Genomic DNA, 8,488 nt, shown 5'->3' with positions numbered 1-8,488 from the left:
TATCAATCGATTTAAAATCACCTTCACTTTCGACAGTTTTCCTTCAGATATGACAGCAAAAAAGAAAAATCCGTTTCATTCAGTCGTGAAGAAAGGACTACACATCGCATTCCTATAGGCGGTCGCATACTGGCTCAGTTTTCAGTGCTGTCTGCTGTGTCATCCTGTCTTCTTCTTTTTCTTCTGTACTTTCGAATGGAAAACTCTGGTTCAAGCTTCGTCCGTGAAACGGTGATCACATGAACAGGTCGCAATGTTATTGAATATTTAATGCATTACGTAATAAAAGATCCCGGGATGTTTAGTTCTTACTGTAGTAAGTATCCCACACGTAAACACCATCAACCCACAGACCCACAGCCTCACTTACATGCATGTGAACGTGCGTGTGCGTTCATGTGCTCCAGCCCGAGGCAGGATCCGTCAACTTTTTATTCGCTTTTTTTTCTCCTCTATCTTCTTTGTTCGTTGGGCATCTTATTATTTCTATGGTGAACATAATACAACTAGCTCCTGCAAATCTTTCCCAACTTCCAAAATTTCTCTAATAGCAAAACGACAATTAAATGAACCAAATACATAACATCGTAGAAGTTGACAGTCAGGGTCTTCGGTTAGGGATTTACATCACGTCTTACGCCGTTGCCACTTCTCCAGACTTCTCTGAGTGAGCGCAGATGTGCCACATCTTGCACCGTCTCTTCCACCTCGCCTCTTCTCTCTCGTATACGAAAGTGAAAATTCAAAGGTTGATTTGTCACTGCTACGAACTTTTAATGATTCTTGGAACATAAGATAAGGAACGATGTTTGTTCTTTCAAATCTAAACTGCTGCTTGAAACTTTATCACCCCTTGAACCATATGAAGGAAAATAGAATGTATTTTCAATATCAGATAACTCGATAATTAATCAGTTATCACTTATTACTAATATGAATAATTGATAAAAGAGATAATTATGGGTATTTAGAAATAAGGAACGTCATTATGATGAGTTTCTTAGACAGCAATTGGATAGTGAAGTTGAAACAAATTACAAAATTTTGCATTTCTATTAAAGCCAACGCGGTCTGTTGCTATCCGCAATGTAACAACATATCCCTTGGTATTCATCATACTTATACATTCAGTGAGAGAGAGAGAGAGAGAGAGAGAGAGAGAGAGAGAGAGAGAGAGAGAGAGTAAATTCAAGCAATAAAAGGCTGAATAAACGAGCGAGGGAAGAGGTACAACGCCACAGGTCACCTCCACGACAAGATAAAAGAACCGGCTCTGACGTAGCCTGCCTGCCGTACAACATATCCAGCTCTTTTATTTTAAAGAGTAAGAATAATTCAACTCTCGAAGGATCTCTGGATATTCCCCGCTTGCAGGATGCGTCCTAACTTGCAGTTGCTGTTAAATGTAAAATATTTGCAGCCTTCCCACACTCCTCGCTTGTGCTTAAGCAGCGGAGGTTGTGAAAGGACTTTCTAGATCCGACATCTTCAGCTATTATGGAGAAACCATCTCTTTTAGATATGAATGCCTTTGAGCGTGTGTCTGTATGTCTGTTTACGTATGTTTATGTGCATGTGGTTGATTAGAATTATTTAAGAGAAAGGAAACCCCATTATATTATACCATTGTTTATCTAAACCATGGACATATAATAAGTATTATATGTAGCAAACAAGTCAGTATTGCAGCTCTCTCTCTCTCTCTCTCTCTCTCTCTCTCTCTCTCTCTCTCTCTCTCTCTCTCTCTCTCTCTTATTCTTTCATGTATTATTGTATTTTACACTGTTCGAACCCCATTTCAGTAATGTGTGTTTGTGTGCATGTTCGTTTGTATACTCGCTGGCGCTTACAAAACTTGTTTACCTCTCCTTACCAATGGAGAAATACAGAAACTGGTCTTCGTCATAAACCAGGATTGGCTAATGCTACATCAGCTTGTGTGTATTATAAGGGACACGAGTAGATACTTTTCAAGCTTAAATACGTTTTTATTCAAGCCCTGGTCGCTGAAAAGACGCGATACGTTTAGATGCAGCGAATAGTATTCAATGTTTATTGGACGGTACTTTTGATTGGACGTTTTATCAGTTGCTGAGATAATAGCAGTCTCAAGACTCCTCGCTTTTAAAGTGTTTTTATATTCACTTATACAATTATATATATATATATATATATATATATATATATATATATATATATATATATATATATATATATAGAGAGAGAGAGAGAGAGAGAGAGAGAGAGAGAGAGAGAGAGAGAGAGAGAGAGAGAGAGAGGGGGGGTTGCGTACTGGTGTCATGATTATAGCTAAATTCTCTCTCTCTCTCTCTCTCTCTCTCTCTCTCTCTCTCTCTCTCTGCACACACACACACACACTCAACTGATATTACACTGAATCAGCAGTGGTTTAATTTTCACGCTATTCTGACACCATCTTTCAAAAGGCCTGAATGAAATTCTCAGGGGGGGCCACTCCCCCTCTTCACCGCACCCCCTGAACCCCCCTAGGCCTTAGAAATGACACCGTGTAATCACAAACTGTTTTACTGACTTCGTACTAGCACCTGAATCTCTGTTATTGGACTAAATCAATTTAATAAGCTTTGAGAAGATCTGTACTATTCTGTTATTTGTTTTTATTGCCAATTACTGTTGCTTGTTACTGTTTGTGATGGTGGTAGCGGTATTAGATCATTAATGAGTTACTACAATTATTGTGAATTATCAGTATCTTAACTTTTGCAAGCAGTTAGCACACTATTCTATCTCAATTTTCTTCCGATTGTTTTTTGAACTTTTATAGTTTATATACGAAATAATTGATTCAATGTTACTGCTCTTAAAATAGTTTATTTTAATTGTTCATTACTTCTCTTGTAGATTATTTATTTCCTTATTCCCTTCCGTAACTGGGCTATTTTTCCCTGTTGGAGCGATTGTGCTTATAGCATCCTACTTTTCCAACTTTGGCTGTAGCTTAGCTTGTAATAATAATAATAATAATAATAATAATAATAATAATAATAATAATCTTATCATGTTCCCTGATTTTTCTTCTTTTGTATAATTTCTTCATCGTGAGGGTGACTCTCTTTGCTGCATAACTTCCTTCATTCTCCACTTTACTTCTCCACTTAGGGCATTATGAAGATCTTTACTAATGAATATCTCGGTGACTGAACCCCTTCATCTTTTCTTTGTCTGTTAAAATACATCACGTCATTGTTTTGACTTGCGTTTGTTCTTCTATCTTTTGTTTATTCTATTTTTCCTTTTTACAGTATTAGCAACTTTCCATAATTGTTGTAGTTTTTCTATTCCTCAGTCAATCTTGGTAAATATGAACCAAAATTACTCAAATTATTATTATTATCATTATTATTACTATTAATAGCTAAGCTACAACCTTAATAGGAAAACCAGGATGCTATGAACCCAAGGGCTCCAACAGGGAAAAAATAGCCCAGTAAGGAAAGGAAACAAGTGAACAGATAGAATCGTGTGCCCGAGTATATAATCAAGCAAAAGGACTCTAACCCAAGACAGCGGAAGACCATGATACAGAGGCCATGGCACTACCCAAGACTAGAGAACAATGGTTTGATTTTGGAGTGTCCTTCTCCTAGAAGAGCAGCTGATATTTCTCCTGGGTTAACCTAGATAAACATAAGACATTAACGTGCAACTCCTATAAACTTCTCTATCCTCCACGTGGTTTTACACTCTTATATCCACCACAATATCATCAAAGTTGTAACTAAAAACACAAAACAATAACGAAGAAGAAGAAGAAGAAGAAGAAGAAATGAAATTGATAAATAAATGAAAATCAGGTATAGATTATACCTACAGTGTTCTCAGTATGTGCTGTGGAAAATTGCCTCCTTATATTTGTCTGAGTCACTACACTCATCACACTGTTATGTGATGAGTTCACACTATAACAGGCTTACTGTAGTTTTGAAACTAGAAAGAAAATTACGAGTGTTCTTCTAATGGGATTTTAACCAATATCGAGCTTTTATTTCTATTATAAGTAAACTTAAAATAATCAAGTATTCCTGCGATTTTAATCAAAGCAGTACTGAAGCAGCAGTAGCAATAAATGTGAATGTTAATATGCAGAACCATATATATATATATATATATATATATATATATATATATATATATATATATATATATATATACATATGAGAGAGAGAGAGAGAGAGAGAGAGAGAGAGAGAGAGAGAGAGAGAGAGAGAGAGAGAGAGAGAATATAAATTTGATTGTTTTCAGTACCACTGCCAATGCCGTTGTTACATCACACCAACCGAGTTGTTATTGTTGTTTCAATGTGGTCACTCCATTATTTTACAACCGAGCGTATCACAACTAAGTCCATTATGAACAAGTACTGAATGGAGCGCTTTAATCGTGCCATCAACTACACATCAATCCTGTGATTCAGTAATGTCACCAACAGCAAATAATCAACAAAATTTTCCTTGCCATTCGCCTTGCATTATCAGAGCCAATTAGCAAACAAAACTGTTGGAGTATAACCCCAAACGGAAGCCCTCATTCTGGAGGCCGATGTGTCCTGAGTGAGAATGTAATTAAGCTGGGCCTATGTCACCAGAGGTCAGAGGACCCCAAGGTCTCAGTGAGAAGGGTCCCTGGAAGAACCTGCTTATAATTCTGATGAGCGTCGAGGGTAAGAATACCTTTCACCAGAACAAAACTTGTATTCATGACAAGCTAGTTCTAAGTGGTAGGTTCTTTAGAAAGATTTTATTAAATCATATTTTGAATTATTTCTTTTAAATTGGGTTGTGGTGACTAATAGCTATTAGAAACGTCCCTACCTGGCGATCTCCAGACTAGGAGTTCGAGTCCCGCTCAAGCTCTATAGTTTCTTGTAACTCTGCAACCTCACCATCCTAATGAGTTACGGATGAGGTGTTTGGGGGAGTCTATAGGTCTACCTTTTTGTTATCAGCAGCCATTGCCCCCACCCCCACCCTGTCCTAGCTTGGGTGGAGAGGGGGCTTGGGCGCTGATCATAAGGATATATGATTTTCCAGTCTCTAGAGTCTAGAGCATTGTCCTGCTAGCTAGCTTATTATCACTGATCCTTGCCTCTGCCATTCATGAGTAACTTTTAATCCTCTAACCTGGCCGAGGGCATGAGGAATCCAAGAGCTTGAAGGAACCAGTAAAACTTTACCAGTCAAGGTTCAGTAGCCTTGAAAATTAGTTAAAAGAAATGGTTGGACATAATATCGATGACAGCGCTTGAATTTCTGGTTATAGACATATAGATGAAGGGTAGAGCGACATAAGCAAGTCACAATATGAACCAGAAATTCTAATCTCGACTTATAAAGTGTTGCAGGCTGTATTAAAACTATTTATTATCCTTTTTATTTTCCAAGTTTTTGTCTTTTCCCATGACATCCATTTGTATTTATTAATGCACAAAAATCTGATGTTTTCAATCAGATGTCCATCCAACTTTGTTTAAAATCAATTTTGATTTGATGTGTTCTCCAGAAGGTAAATAGCCTAAGTTTCTGATGTTAGATATCAAAGGTAAAAGTGATAAAGTTAGGAAAATTGCGATTCTCCTCATCAGGGAGACGCTTGCCAAAAGGGTAATATTGTTTAGTGAAGATAAATTTAATCACTTGAGATGATCGTCAAGCAATGTATATGAAAATAAATTGAACATGATTGTCACACGAATATTCCTAAATGTAATCTTTTGTTTATATGATCAATGTGAATAATGTATTTTGGAAAAGCATAAATAAAAGATAAACAAAAATACAAACATCAAATATAGCAAGGAAGTTTGTGTAAATTGTGATCAAATTCCTAACACAGAGCTATAAAAGACTTTAATTTTGAGAGTATCACCTTGCTACCTTCTCAGTAAATCTGAATCTTCTCTTTATTTCAGAGTAATACATAAAAACCAAGTCTTTTAAAAGTTTTGCTCCCTTCAAGATATTAATGAATATTCACCATGTTACTGGCTGTAGTAAACATCTAAACATTACCTACTTAAATGACCTAACCTAGAATACCTTATCCTCACTCATCAGGAGGCTTTGATGCTATTCCCTATAATCCCATAGCCACCCTCTGCCTAAACTGGCATAGGATGTAGTGTCCTTACTCATACGATATTGTAGTAACTTTGACCAGTAACGGGGTAAAGTAATATCAAGATATTTTACCATCTCATGAGCCTCAGAGTTGCTGACTGGAATCCTAAGTAGATGTTAAAATTAACTTCAAGGCAACGGCACATTTCACAATGGAATTATTTGCCAGGCAGCCAGAGAAAGTATAGGATTCCATACAGAGATAAAATCTCTTGTTTACCATTTTGTTACTAAAACGTTATTTACAGAGCCATAGTTTTCTTTTGCATGCCCAAAATTCCCAATGTTCAGCATTAGCTAATGGGGAATACAAAACTAAAACCCGAAGTAAGGGTTAGAACTAAGCGAAATTTGGTGAAATTATGTGAAATGTCGAGTCATCCTGTAGGTTAGATTAGGTTATGCTTAGATCAGGTTAATGAAATGAATAAAAACTGCTCAAAGATTTTAATCCGAGGAAAACATATTCATGAAACAACGGATGGACATTAGTCTTTGGTTAATTTGTTTGTAAAGTAAACATATATTTCTTTGAATCCCTACATCAACATGTAATTCAGTTCCTTTGCGTTCCCGACGGTTTGGTAAATAAGTAGTCAGAGATTTGAACACTAATAAGCCGACTTTTTCTGTTAATCAATGAGTAGTTGACTAATAGGTCACTAACGATAGTTTGTTTCATAGAATTTGGCCCTTGTTGATCGGCGTTGGGACCTGGGAGACTAATCGACGCCAAGGTATAACTGGGAAGAAAATCCCTTATACCATAAAGTACCATAAGTTGAGAGATTGGAACTGGAGGGATAATAAAACACTAAAAACTGCACTTGTTTCTCTTCCTCGTGTTTTTATGAAGCTTTTATATTTTATATATAATAAGTCTAATTTAATATTGTTGATGATCTTAAAATATTTTATTTTGATTGCCATTTCTTCTCTTGTAGTTTGTTTATTTCCTTGTTTCCATTCCTCACTGGGCTATTTTTCCTTGTTTGAGCCCTTGGGTTTATAGCATCCTGCTTTTCCAACTAGGGTTGTAGATTAGCCTGTAATAATAATAATAATAATAATAATAATAATAATAACTGGGTGCAATTAGGGACTGACAAAACGTTGTAAAGACCCTTTACTCAAGGCCCATTAAAGGACCTTGCCTTTACTAATGCTTACAGTGAACCACGTGAGATGCACTCACGGCAATAACAAACCAGTACAGAGTCAGTAACGTTTGCAGAATATTTAAGAAGGAAATTAAAAAAAAAAATTATTTGTTCATTTTCACAAGTTTCCTTTTGCAACCGATGACTATACTGTATTGATTTCACAGATATATAAAAAAAACACTATTTAGTTTTTTCAATCCCGATGCATGTGAAAGAAAGTGATAGTCTGAGCTTAAACATTCCCTTGTAAATTGTAATTTTATTCCAATCTCAAAAAAAAAAAAAAATTATATCTCAAAAAGACAACGTGTCCAGTTAAATGTATATATATGAAAGCCCCAAAAAATACCTTGTAAAAAGAAGAGAGAATCCCTCACTAAATGGAATATCATCCCAACAGCGAAAACATTAAAATATGAAAAAAAAGAGAAAAAGGGAAAAATTAGCAAATACGAACTTTATTTCGTTTTATAACTTTCCTAATTTTTTCACACAGCAGTTTCAACCCTTAGTCATGCCACCGTTAGTTTTATTGCAACTAAGATATAGTAGGTCATGTTGATCAACTAATCTCATTCGATGAATGCATTTGCAGAGTTCGTTTCTGAGAAAATGCTAAAGCTATTAACGTATACCCTACCCAAAGGATGCAATATTTATCAGCCAATGACGTCATTTCTGATTTTTTTTTTTACCTGGATATGTTGCGCTATATTCTTTGAAAGTAATCATTAGACGTGTTTTTTTTTCTACAGGTCTTTTATATATTTGCTTGGAACTTTAATCTATTTTTTCCCTGCTGGAGCCCTTAGGCTTATAGTATGGGGATCGTTTATTATTATTATTATTATTATTATTATTATTATTATTGTTGTTATTATTATTATCTAAGCTACAACCCTAGTTAGAAAAGCATGATGCTATAAGCCCACGGGCTCCAATAGGGAAAAATAGCCCAGTGAGGAAAGGAAACAAGGAAATAAATAAACTGGAAGCGAAGTAATAAGAATAAAAATAAAACATCTCAAGATAATTAACTTTAAATTATATCTATCATATATAAACTATAAAAACAAGAGGAAGAGAAACCAGATAGAAAGAGCGTTCCCGAGTGCACCCTCAAGCAAGAGAACTATAACCAAGACGGTGAAAAACCGTGGAACAGAT

The sequence above is a fragment of the Palaemon carinicauda genome, chromosome 23 (genome assembly GCF_036898095.1).
Source record: "Palaemon carinicauda isolate YSFRI2023 chromosome 23, ASM3689809v2, whole genome shotgun sequence".
Classification (NCBI taxonomy): Eukaryota; Metazoa; Arthropoda; class Malacostraca; order Decapoda; family Palaemonidae; genus Palaemon; species Palaemon carinicauda.
Note: the sequence above shows the minus strand (reverse complement) of the source record.